Consider the following 13762-nt stretch of genomic DNA (forward strand, 5'->3'; position numbering starts at 1 on the left):
ATTTACGTGGTCCGCAATGCTTTATCCGACGCATGCGCAGGGAAAATAGCGCTAAAACAGTTACCGTCTGCAGAGCATTCCAGAGCACCGTTTCTGATGCATTTCATCACCAGTCCTTGATGAAACACTTAACAGTGGAATATAGATTTCTTGAATAGGTAAGTATTTCATTATTTTATCGTTATGTGACACTTCCTTCCTTAGGTCATGTGACAAAAGGCAGGAAATTAATATCCCAACATTTCCAATGCCGTCCGAAGAAATTCCACGTGGTTTTTTATTGTTTGAAGAGAACGACGAATTTGTATCCGCTCTCCAATACTGTGCAGATTTCGATTTTGACGTCTTGGACGTACAGATCAACGGATTTAACATTATAATTTTTTTTGAAATTGAAGAGTTTAATGCATGTATTTTTTTGTGTGTACTGTGTGACTTTACCATCAAGCAGTTCAAATAACATGTACACGTAGGTATAATTTCCTTTGTGGTACCCTGATCCTTTAAATAGAACTTATTATTAACGCAAACAATTTTCCGCGTTTTTTCACCCTCAACACAGGCGTTAGGGAGCAACCATTTAACTTCAAAAAGGGGGGGGGGGTTGACTCAAAATCACATAACATTTACCCACAGATTGAAGAAAAATTAGTCCAATGACTATTTGTTCCAAAATCGAAGTCTATTTTGTTAATTTTCCAGCAATAAAACGAGTTCAAGGCATAATCGTCTAATATGTTTCGCCTAAAATGGCTTTGAAACTTTTTAAATGTTCGCCCCACTTCATAATGCCACAAAACCGACTATATATTTTTTCGTCCAGTTTTCAACCAATCTTAAAATAAAGGCCGCCATTTACACAGCACAGGCATTTGTTTCGTAAAAAAAAATTTAGATACACTCCCTTCCAATTACAAATGTGTAACATGAGGGCATTACTGGTCAGAGCTAGAGAAATGGAAGTGACGAGAGGAAAAGCCACATCTTCGCTCTAGTCGCCCTGTAGCGTGAGCCCTGGTTTAGACCATTGCATTTATTATTTCTGATCAGTGTTTTCCCTAGAAAATTTTTGATGTCTGGTGGGGTCCATGGTGAATTTGAAGCGTGTCGTGAAAACTATTGCACTAAAATTTTTTCACCTATTTCTGATTAAATTTTTTCAGAAGATAATTTTCGCGTCTCTTTTTTTTTATGATTAACTTAAATCTCAATGTCAAACCTCCGGTGTCCAGGAGAAGGTTGTTGATGTGGAAAGATATGTGGGACCTGACCTATTTTAATTCAGAGTTCGCGAAAATCGTCTGTCCTGACCGCCAAAATGAGGCTGGGACCAGTATGTTGTCCACTTGCGACGGTCTCGATGACCGATGCAAAAACGGCCGTTGCAGTGCCTATGTCGGCACGTTTTTACATCGGTTATCAGATGGACCGTTTTTTCATTGGTCATCAGATGTACCTGTCGGTAATTTCCGTAACAGGTTTCCGATTTTTATTATAAACAAACTACTGACCAAGGCGGCAAGTCACATGTGGCCTATCAAATTTGTTCAAGCGGCTTGATTCAAGGAGCTGTTCCTGGCAAACGATCGGCGTTGGAACCTTGTGTAATAAATAAAGTTAATTTCCGTTGAAATAAGTTACTGATTTTATTTCAGGATAAAACTGACAGATTTTGTAGGACCGGTATATAATCTTGCTTTGTCAGTCCTAAGACTGACGGATCAAAAAAAGTTTTCGCGAACTCTGTTAATTTATCATTTAAACTGAAACACCAGACTATAAACGAGGTTGTAAATGTCCAGCACACAATGTCTTGCCAATTATCAGTTGGTTGAGATTCAGAACATGTGTGATTACCTGTTGTGTTTTGTCACTTCTCGTTTACAATTTATACCAATAATAAATTTACACAGCGGATAGTTTTTCACTTAGCGGGAAGCCTAGTGGCTCTGATCAAAGCATGGCAGCCGAAATTTATGCGTAGCGGGACCACTATTCTAAAATAGCCTAGGGAAAACACTGCTGATGCAAAACATTACAACATTATTTTCATAGGATGGCCCATAAATTATGGACATAAAACAGGAAGTTACTGACCATGTGACTTGTCACATTTTTTTCTGAAGCATGGCCATGGCTTCTATTTTGAATGATGTACCAGCTGGTTTTCTGTTATTAATCTTTGATTCGGATTATTACAGACTTTATTCATACAGTTTGGAACATGGATATTCCTTTGATTACACCAATTTTAACAATAGCCACATTCTTCTGTTTCACTCTTACCATCAACTGCATGATTCAGCAATGTTTTGTATTTATCATTCAATTCTGATGTTCTCGTATGAATTACAAATTCACTATAGGCATTAGATTACGGTAAGAATGTGTTAAGTTGTCTATCAAATATCACAAGACAGAAATTTTATCATTTCCAGTTGTCTAACATGGGTCTTGACATAATTTACATTTCCTCCATGTTTAATATTCCAGTGTGTACCGATAAAAATGTGTGACATAATATAAAGATAATCTGCATATACATGTACGTACGAAGCAAATCAACGAAAAATAGTGTATTGTGACACTCCTAGTGTTGTGTATTTCAGCTAATTTTGGAACTTTCATGCTAAATTAATTTTGCTGCTATTCTTCAACACAAGTGTCACATAGTTAGGCAGCAACCATTTGATTTTCTGGGGGGGGGCTATGGTTTTTTTTTCTGGACAAATTTTTTACAATCTATTTTTTTCGCGACAAGTCGAAAACAATTTTTTTCTTTCAATTTTAGAATTACATATAGTGACAGCTGAGGGTGAAACAAACAATTTTTTTTTCTCAGAATCAAAAACAAATTATTTTTTTCTCCAAGAACTGGAAACAAACTTTTTTTTCCAAAAAAAACCATAGCCCCCCCCCCCAGAAAATCAAATGGTTGCTGCCTTACAGGACAATAGTCACATTATTGTGGACACTTTATAATAAGTGACATAGTTACATGTAGATGCATCATCAAAAGTCACATTTTGATCAATACATGCTCATTTTTGTACAAATAGCTGCTGTATTTTAATGTACATAGGAAAATATTTGACACCCAACAGATATACATGTACATGTAATTTAGTTGCCATTTGTTGGTGGACAAAAGTCACATTAATTTGACAGGAAGCTGTAGTGGAACAGACATTTTGTTCTTTTGAATTTTGGTGGATAGCTGTCTTATTGAATCATACATGTACCACATTTCCTATTTTTACATAAGAAGATATTTGACGGGTAACAATAAATATTGGGCCACAATTAAAATATTTTGGTTTGCCCAAACCCTACCCAAATGTTGAGACAGTGGGTAGGTAGGTAGGCATTTTCTTTCTTTTTCTTAAAAAAAACAAAATTGAAGTATCGGGTGTTTATTAGTCTTCATGCCTTTCTGATTAAAAAAAAACTTCTTCAAATCAGGACAATAAAAGAATTTGAGTAGGCAGCTTTTTTCTGAGTAGGTAGGGTTTGGGCAAACAAACCTATTCTTTTTTATGGCCTTGTCAAAAGTCCCATTATTTTAAGGACACCTACCTGAAATATATGACAAATATTGCTGTAGTAAACAGACTTCCCTCAATGTAAAAGTCCAAGTCATTCCCAAGCCCAAGGTGTACATGTATATGCAGAGGTGATTACTTGTACGATTTGTCCATATTTTTCACGGAATTTTATGTCAAAATACGCTTTACAGATTGTATTAAACAATCTACGGAGATGGGCAAATCTGGAAAAAAATCTGATTTTGATCCTGAATTAGTGTGCCATCGTTTCAATGATCGGGCTTCTGACATTGAATATTAAAATCAGCATGGCCGATGGGGTTGATGAAAATTATAACATTATAAAAAAAGTCAAATATTCTCAAAAATGTAATAGGTGATAGGATTAGGTGAAGGAATCCTTTTAAAATTTGTACCAAGAAGGTTGTTTTCCATCTTTAAAATATGACCAAATTGCTGTCAGAATGCAGGAAATGGCATCTAATTTTTCAAAATTTTCCCAGGGGGGGGGGGGGCATATGCGCCCAGACCTCCTTGCATATTTGTGACACTCACCGGTGTTTGTACTGACAGAATTCTTAAAATACTGATGATAATAATTGAAAATACTGATAGACCACATAATGGGTAGACAGGACTGTATATGTGACTGGACCAGACATTCAGTTAAGTAAAGGTGAAGGTTTTACTGTTGGTTATTTGACACATTTTTGTCTCGCCTTGACGGAGTCAAAAAGCGAGACATAGGTATGCCGTTTCTGGCGTTGGCAACAGTGTCAACAATGTATTAGTTTGTGATTAGCTCAGTTTTATGGGGAACCACTAGTGGTATGTCCATGATAATTGGTATGCAGATGTATTACCATTGCCACATCTCATTGCCATGGAGATTATTTGGCTCCGCCCCCTCAGTCATGGTCTATTGACTTTGAATGGTTTGCTTACTTTACATGTATTAGTTTGTGATTAGATCAGTTTATGGGGAACCACTAGTGGTAGGTCAATGATATTTAGTATGCAGGTGTATAAGCATTGGCATATCTCATTTCCATGGAGAATATTTGGCCCTGCCCCCTCAGTCAGGGTTTATTGACTTGGAAATGTTTGCTTAGTTTACATGTATTAGTTCGTGGTTAGGTCAGTTCAAGATGAACAGCTAATGTTAAGTCAATGATATTTGGTATGCAAATTTATTGACATTTGCAAATCACGTTTCCATGGAGATTATATAGCCCCACCCCCTCATCATGATTCATTGACTTTGACACTTTTACATAGTTTACAAGTTAATGTTTGTGTTTAGGTTTGTTTAAAAGGAACGACTTATGATAAGTCAATGCATTATGGTATTTGGTATGCAGTTGTATTAGAATTGGCACATCTCATTTCCATGGAGATTGTTTAGCCATGTACCTTCAGTCATGGTTCATTGACTTTGAATACTTGCATAACTTACATGTTAAAGTATTACTATTTTAATTTCAAAATTTGCATTAATTATTAAAATTACAAAAAGGCAAGACATATCTCTGTGTTAACAGTTTATTATGAATGTATGTATGTACTATTTATTGGCTCAGTTTTTGTTATGCATTACCAAAAAAACTTGACTATAATTGGTCCTGGCCCAGTAATGATTTTTTTTTTATTTGTTAAAAGAAATGATGGTCTGTCAGTTGACCTGGTGGTTTTGGGGTAAACCATTTTTTTTTCCTTTGATGAACTACAAATCAGCCTATGACATGGTCCAAGTTTTTATGTGATGGCTAACTTTTTCAAAGATCTGCATGAACACAAAAATATACCATAAGCTATGTGACATGCATTGACTTCTAGTTCAAGATGGAGGATAACATGGATATGACTGTTCTTGTTCTGCTTATGCTGATTACAGGAATTGCTGTTCTTTTCACTATTGAGATGTACACTGTATTTCATACGTTGGAATAGACTGAAGGACTTTAATGAATCCTTGTTCATAGGAATAAACTGTCTGTTTTTTTTTTTTTTTTTTTTTATTTTCTTATTTATTCATCATCCTTCTGTCTTTTCATTTTGCGTTTATCTTTTCTTTTTTTATAGGCTACCAAGGAGACTAAAGACGTTGATGGCATCTTTATTTTTGAATCATTTTCCTTGTTCTTTCATAGCTTTTTATTCTGATTTTGAGTTTAGCCAAGCGGCAGCATTTTGTACAGACTTGCGTTTTGATATATTAGAATTTTCAGTTAATGGTTTTCCTTACATTGCATTTTTTTCTTTTCATCAGTTAAGAGTTTTTTTGATTTTATGCCAGATGAATAATTTCGAAATTTACAGGTTTATGTTGAGAGCTTAAGTAGTTATCTTTTTTTGATTATTTGAATTATTTGTAATGGAAAAACACATTTTTTTGACAGTTTTTTTTCATTTTCTTGCACAACTATTGCTTAAAGCTTTTATATATTTTTTCCCTGCTCATCTTTTTCTGTTTTTAGTTTGTTCTTTCTTTTTCAATGTTTTGTTATTTATTTTATTTTTGATCTATGTTGGTTGTGATTTCAGTCGTGAATAAAGGGTAAGTTAACAATCATTTAGCATTTCAGTTCAATATTCTTATCTACATTTGTACATTGTTTCTGCCATCACTATAAAATGTATTGGTTATACACAGAGTAAGGGTTTGGTTAGCATTAAGGTTAGAGCTATGACCATAAGTCCAGCTATAGTTTGATTATATTAATTGTTGGACATGAATGAACATTCATATTTCCGATAATTTCACTTGTAGATAAGTTATGTCACGCCTGAGAGGGCAATTTTATCGTGATCTCTGTCAGTCTGATAATTATATACGTTAACATCAGACTAGACTCAACAATGGAAATTACACTCTTTCGATTGAGATGTTTTACCAATGTCTAAATTGTTTTATTTGATTTCTAAAGAGATGATACTTTTGACGCCTGCTGCTTAAGCAGGGCTACATAATGGGTTCACTTGCGTCGTCATCACACTTCTCTTATCTGCTCGTCCTCCTTAATGCCTTGACAAAATTTAACAAACTTGCACAGATTGTTCTGCAGGGAATGAAGTTGTGCACTTTCTATTTTTTTTTTGATCAGGTTGATTTCTGGGGTTTGTAAAGCTGTTTAGTCCTGAGGCCCCAAAAAATGTGTTTACGGTTACCAGACTGACCCTACCTTGTGTTATCACCCAAATTTCATCAAACATTCAATGTTGTCTTTTACTATACAGTGATGTCGTTAGAAGCATGCAGCCGGCGATTTTCGCCGGTTATTGTCCTTTTTTCGCCGGCTATTTTTGCATGAGTAAAAAAAATTAATAAGATAAAAAAAGATAATCAGGTTAATATTAAAAAATAATTGTTCAATGCATCAGCTTCCACGATTAAAGTCGCGGTAAACAAGGATGTAAATCAGTGTTTACCTTTGACTAAATATAGTTCACGTAAATGCAGTCCGCTGATTGGTCGTCTATTTAAAGTCGGTAAGAATTGTATGTTTGCAAGGATAAAAAGAGAGACGTTCCGATGGACATTATGACCCTGTTTGGTTTTAGCCTCGGTTTTGGCTTCAAGAGAAGGAATAAGCCAAAGATGACAATAGCATGTTATGAAAATATATCAGTCAAATAAAAGAAAGTATAAATATATAATGTTGTCAAGAATCTGGAAAACAGCACCGTAAAGGCTTTTGTAGTTCACATTTCAAAGCCCACGACCACGTGGTGTCCAGAGAATGAAGGTCAATAACGAAAGTAGAATATTGTCGACCACAAATAATTTTTAAAAATATCTTTAGTTCAAAAGGATTTTAGTTTACTGCTTACTGAACAGTCAACAAATAAGAGAAAATAAAACGACATCGCTTGACAACATGTTTGAAATACGTGTACAAGTCTTATGAGAAAAAAGGGGGTCATTAGTCACTAAGTACGTACGTAAATAAATCGATCAAGATATTTAATAAATTCGATTATTATTGAAATAAAATTATAAAATTCACCTAGTATTATTTCACCGGCACTTGCCTGTGTATTATTAACATATATTCAAGAACAGACTTCCTTAGTTGTCTTACAAAAGACACCTTCCCAGAAAAAAAATCTAATATAAATTAGCCTTGCCAGGACTACGGATTCTCATTTTAAAAAAAAAAAAAAAATCAAATGTGATTGAAGTCAACAACAAAAATAAGACAAAATTAACATTTTCCCAAGCATCTAAACCACTCCCAAGTATGCTCAGAATGCAGGAATTTTAGTCTAAATTTTCATATCTTTTTGGGGATAGCATACGATTTTATAAAATATAGCACCTCTGTAACAGTTTTAACTTTGAAATCGAAGCTCCAGCTGACTACTAGTCAGTGAATATTGTTTTTAATTTTGTAAAAACAAAACCAACACTTTTTTTAATATAAAATTAAAACATAATGTTCTCAATGTCAGAATTACAATTTTCATTTAAAACTACATTTAAAACTAAATTATTCAAGTAATGATTCAAACCAGAGACAATATGTTTCTATTCAAACTAAGATTTTTGGATTCTTTCAGTTCAAAAATATTTACTAGCAGTCAACCTGCAGGAAAATGCACAAAAATGTATATTATATTGGTCCATCAAGATGATCAATGATGTGATCACATGTACAGAAAATTTACCCATCATGTTGCTAATTTTAGTTAATCATTTACATTATCTTCAGTAAAAAATGATGTTTTCAGAGGTCTGAATAAGGGTCTAGGACACCCCCAGAATGCAGGATTTTGCATCATTTTAAAAAAAAATCAGACCCCGGCCGTAGTAGCGACGAGCAAGCTCATGCATGGCAATTAAGATAGGCGGGGCTTCTATTTTTCTTTCATTGACGAAATATTAAGGCGAAAACCCGGTTGAAATAGAATAAAAAAGAATCGAAGCTCATTAAAAAGTTAATAGAAACTTAAAATAAGTTTTCTTCTCAAATACAAAGTGTTTTATTTAAAAAAAAAACCAAAAAACATTTGCATAAGTTTTTAATTTATCTACAGTGAAACCTGTCCAAACCGAACACCCTCGGGACTTTGCTTTTTGTTCGGTTTTCACAGGTATTCGGATTATAGAGGTAAACGGAAGTCGACACCAAAATAATTTTGGCATTTACTAACAAGGGATAATAGGTGTCACAACAGACGACAGTTTATTCTTGTGTTGATTTAGATGTAAATGTAAAAATAAAAGAAGATGAAGATAGACGTTTTGCTACATTTTTGTTTATAAATCAAATGCAACTCCGTCAATCACGCTCGTCGTTGGGAGATGTCCGACGTGGAGCGATTTTGCTTTTTATAATTATTTTCTGATCCGTTAATTCACTGACCAATTCAGATTCACAGTCACTGTCAAATGACGATTCCGTAGTTGAATCGGGAACGTCATTGTACACACGAGTTCTCGGACTTAACTGGTCACCGGGTGATTGATACTTCGGCACACGATAACAGTAAAACAACAGCAGGGGTCCAGTTTATTCTCGGACTTTATCGTTGCTAAATAGCTAACGGAAGTCTTCGGGAGCGTTCGAATCAAATAAATACGGCCTCTAATGGGAATCCAGCAATCGAAATATATTGACCTTGTTTTGTTGCACGACTTCTTAATCCGGTGAAAAGCATTTAAACTATTATTTAATTAAACAGTTTAGCAACAGAATGGCAGTTTCGATTTTGTGGCCGTAATTATTTGAGTAAGGTGCATTTAATTGATCTGAGGGAAAGTTACTTTCTTTTCATTAACGGCGATGGGGGTAGCTGACCAGTTTAACGTATCTTTACAAAAAAATCACTTTATACATGAACACAGACATGCTAATTAGTTTGTAATAACAACTCACAAGTTCATTAAACCTCAAATACCTTCGGGGATACTCTGCCATTCTGTGTTTGTTTAATTAAATCATGCAAATAATTAATAATGTTTATTGTTTTTATTGGTATTGATCTATTTTGACAGGTAATTTTTAGATACAAATTTACTAACGAGCCTTCAAAAAGCGTTCGGAATTCGGTGTTGACAGGGTTCGGTTTTTTCAGGTTAAATTAACGTTAATTGATAGGGAAATTTTGTGGGACTTTGAAAATTGTTCGGTTTCAACTGAAATTCGGTTTTATCAGGGTTCGGTTTACCCAGGTTTCACTGTATTACATAGTTAAGCAGAACAATTAGATATTAAGTCGACGACATGGGTATCTATCAAGTTGGATAAAGAAAATGCATAACCTCCCGTTTTTAAAAATTACCACGGATGTAGAACATATCATTCTATAAGTTCAGTTATATCCGTGTCTACCCTTCCATTATGTGACTAAAGAAAATATTTTAAAAAATGGGTATCGAAAGAGAAAATTGAGTGCACCTTTTTATGTTTGGATGTGTTTGAGATGAATATTTTGTCTTCAAAACGTACAAAGCAAGAGTATTTGATACATCATATCGCTTCATATTCTATCATTTTTATATAGCAAAGCTACGGGGTTTACTTTATAACATAAAAAAATCACAGTACTAAATGATGAAATATATGGGTCAAATAAAATACCTATCTAATGAATCACAAAATCAGAGTAGGTGTGTTCAAATAGCTATTTTTCCGACGTAGTCGGTATAGTTTCAGTTTGTGCCCTTTGAACTTAAGGACGCTTAACTATGGCAACAGAATACGCATGCTCGAAAATCCTTTCTGTGATTGGACTAAATGCTGTCATGGTGAGTGATTTGGTTGTGTTTGAAAAAACGTCTCGAAAATTATATCGTGATGGAAAGCAAGTTAAAAACTATAAATATTTGAACTAGATCTTACAAAGATTTATATTTTTATTAAAATATTTTTTTCTCCAATAGCTCTTTGCATCCATGACAGCTGTTTATTCAGGACAATTATATAATTTTTAATGTAAACTTTGTTGTACGAACGTACAGTGAAACCTGTCTAAACCGAACCTCTTCGGGACTTCAGATTTTGTTCGGTTTTGGCAGGTATTCGGTTTAATCAGGTTCACAATACATAAAATGTGATATGATTGGTCTTCAGAACAAGTTTGGTTTAGACAGGTGTCCGGTTTATTCAGGGTTGGTTTAGTCAGGTTTCACTGTACATGACTTTTAGAACGCACCTACGCATGGGAGATTTCCGAGGGGTTTTGGTGAATGTAAACAGAAAGATACTACTTATACTACCAAAAGTTTCTAGCTTTGTTAAACATGAATTAAGTTTAATGTAAACAGTAGTAAATGTATATTTGTTTCTTGTTATTTGCACTGGATTTTTGACAAATTTTTTAGGTGTCATCACAATATTCTTATATATTATTGTCTTAATATAACCAGACTTGGTAAAGAATTTCTTGTAGTTACATTCAGATGGAGATTTTATTAAAGAGGTCCTGCATCATTAAGTCATTGTGCTTCTGAAGGTTATCGAAATGATAGTTTTAAACATATACCGGTACTCAAATTTAAATACGTCAGATATCTTTTTTAAAGATAGTTCTTGTTTTTACTAACAGTACTTGACAACAGTCTTTTAAGTTGGATGATGAAAATGCATATTTAAGAGGAAAAAAAAATATTTTTGGCTTCCATTTCTACAATTGTGAAAATGAACTGGGGAGATGATTTTGACGAAATAGAATCCTGCCTGTATTGTATATTTACAGGTAAGGAAACATGTGAGAATATTTCTCATGTGATGTTTTAAAATTTAGTGTCCTTAACCTCAAACGTAACGTCAAATAAAATTGAAGTATGGTGTATAAAAGCTGAAGCCCCGCCTATCTTATTTGCAATGCTTGAGCAAACATTGATACAAACAAAGATTTGTCATGCTAGCATTAATGTAAAAGCTGTAAGATTGTTGGGAATATTTATATTTCAAGAAAATATCGAGGATATCATATGAGTCACTTAAATCTTGTGGTCACCTAGAAAAAGGATATTGTTACAGATAAATTTAACCAGTGAAGAGAATTTCAATTTTGGATTCATACAGATCTGGTGGTCACATTCATTTTAAAAAATGGAATCATGTCACTTAAATTTTACTGTTGGGCCACTTAAATTTTGGATTCATACAAGTCTGGTGGTCATACAATAAATAGATACTGTGTCCCAAATTTTTTTTCCACTAAACTGCTGCATCACTTAAATAGTCTGGTGGTCACACAATAAATGGTTATTGTGTCACTTAAAATTTGGATTCATAAAAGTCTGGTGGTCACATAAAAAATGGATATTTTGTGTCACATAAATTTTACCAGTAAACTGCTGGGTCACTTAAATTTTGGATTCATACAAGTTTGGTGGTCACACAAAAAAAATGGATATTGTGTCACATAAATTTTTCCAGTAAACTGCTGGGTCACTTAAATTTTGGATTCATACAAGTTTGGTGGTCACACAAAAAATGGATTATATGTCACATAAATTTTACCAGTAAACGGCGGGGTCACTTAAATTTTGGATTCATAGAAGTCTGGTGGTCACACAATAAATGAGATATTGCATTTTGTGTGACATAAATTTTGAGAGTATACGGCTGGGTCACTTAAAATTTGGATTCATAGAAGTCTAGCAGTCACATCAAAAAAGGATATTGTGTCACATAAATTTTACCAGTAAACTGCTGGGTCACTTAAATTTTGGATTCATACAAGTTTGGTGGTCACACAAAAAATGGATATTGTGTCACATAAATTTTACCAGTAAACGGCTGGGTCACTTAAATTTTGGATTCATACAAGTTTGGTGGTCACACAAAAAATGGATATTGTGTCACATAAATTTTACCTGTAAACTGCTGGGTCACTTAAATTTTGGATTCATACAAGTCTGGTATGAACATCATAAAGGATATTGTGTCATAAATTTCACCACTAAACTCCTTTGTCACTCAAATTTTGGATTCATTCAATTCTGGCTGTCACACAATAAGGCCACTGTTTTATATGACTGCAAAAAATTGCGGTCATATTATGCCGGGGTCGAATTTAAGCTTTTTTGTGTACTGGCCAGCCGGACCAGTGCACTGAAAATTCTACTGGTCCTGCAAAAATGACATAAATTTGACAAACTCCAAAATAAATTACAGATGCTTACTTTTATTTGCATACTGCTGGTCTAGTTACATAACATTATACATTTATCAAAGAAATTTTGATCCTGATTCTGATCAAGTTAATGATATTCTTTATAAAGATTAGGATCAATAACTGTAAAAATGTTAATAGTGTCTTCAACATCATCACTAACTTCACGACGACCATAGGGTACCAAGCTCGGTTGTCTGGAGCTCTGTCCAGAAATGTTCCAGCTGGCAGTGTATCAAATGATCCTATATCTTCAGTGTCGATAATAAATCCGAAAAAAAAACTTGAACGCAATTTTGATCTTGAAAAGTCCCTTAAGGTTCTGCATTAGCAGAATGTGCTGGAAATGTAACTAAAGAATAACTCAATATCACAAAGTCAGTGGCACCAGCTTTTCTGATTTTTTTTTATTCAAAGTTTAAATGATTTTCCCTGCCTTTCCTCTCCTTTATTCCTGTAGCTTTTTTTTATGTTGCTCAGAATTTGCATGAGCAAGTACTAGTACAGAATCTAATTTAAAACTTAAGATCAAGTTACAAAAATACTTTTTTTATCCAGGTTTGTCACTGCAGATTTTGCACATGTTGTACTATTCATAACATTGCGATCGACGATATTATTGAGGCATTGACGATCTTTCCCAGGACTTTTGATATTTTTATTTTCTTTTGTCAAATGTCATATTATACTTTATTTCTATCCTCCTTTTCTTTGTCATTATATTTTAATTTTTTTTCGGCGGTTTAACCGCTTCCAATAATTTTCACATTTTTTTGTTGTTATGAGGACGCTCACTCGAGATATTGATGAATTTGATCAATTGTAATACCCCCAGTACCAATACCGCGTAATTGATTTCTCAGGTAATTTGTTTTGTAAACAAACTGACATTGCGATGCAATCAGAGATTTTTATCGACAAAGGAGTATGTTCAATAAGGTCCTAAAATGGCCCACTTTTTTAGCGTAAATTTCAAATTCGGATTTATTGACCAATATCACGATAAATTATAGCTAATACATTGACAAGATAGGATATAAGCCATTTTGTTTAAAATTTTACGTTTCTGAGTTTCATTATGACGTCAC

At 33.9% G+C, this 13762-nt stretch overlaps 1 protein-coding gene across 2 annotated transcripts in view; it reads left to right on the forward strand.

The window, feature by feature from the left end:
• Positions 1–36: 36 nt before the first annotated feature.
• LOC139481716 (uncharacterized) overlaps positions 37–13762 on the forward strand; it is a 60433-nt gene continuing 46707 nt past the window's right edge. The window contains exon 1 of one of the 2 annotated variants that reach the window (XM_071265185.1): positions 37–158. The gene's annotated coding sequence lies outside the window, so the exon portion shown is untranslated. The remainder of the gene's footprint in view (positions 159–13762) is intronic. The other variant, XM_071265184.1, reaches the window with a different exon arrangement.

Source organism: Mytilus edulis, chromosome 7 (genome assembly GCF_963676685.1).
Source record: "Mytilus edulis chromosome 7, xbMytEdul2.2, whole genome shotgun sequence".
Taxonomy (NCBI): domain Eukaryota; kingdom Metazoa; phylum Mollusca; class Bivalvia; order Mytilida; family Mytilidae; genus Mytilus; species Mytilus edulis.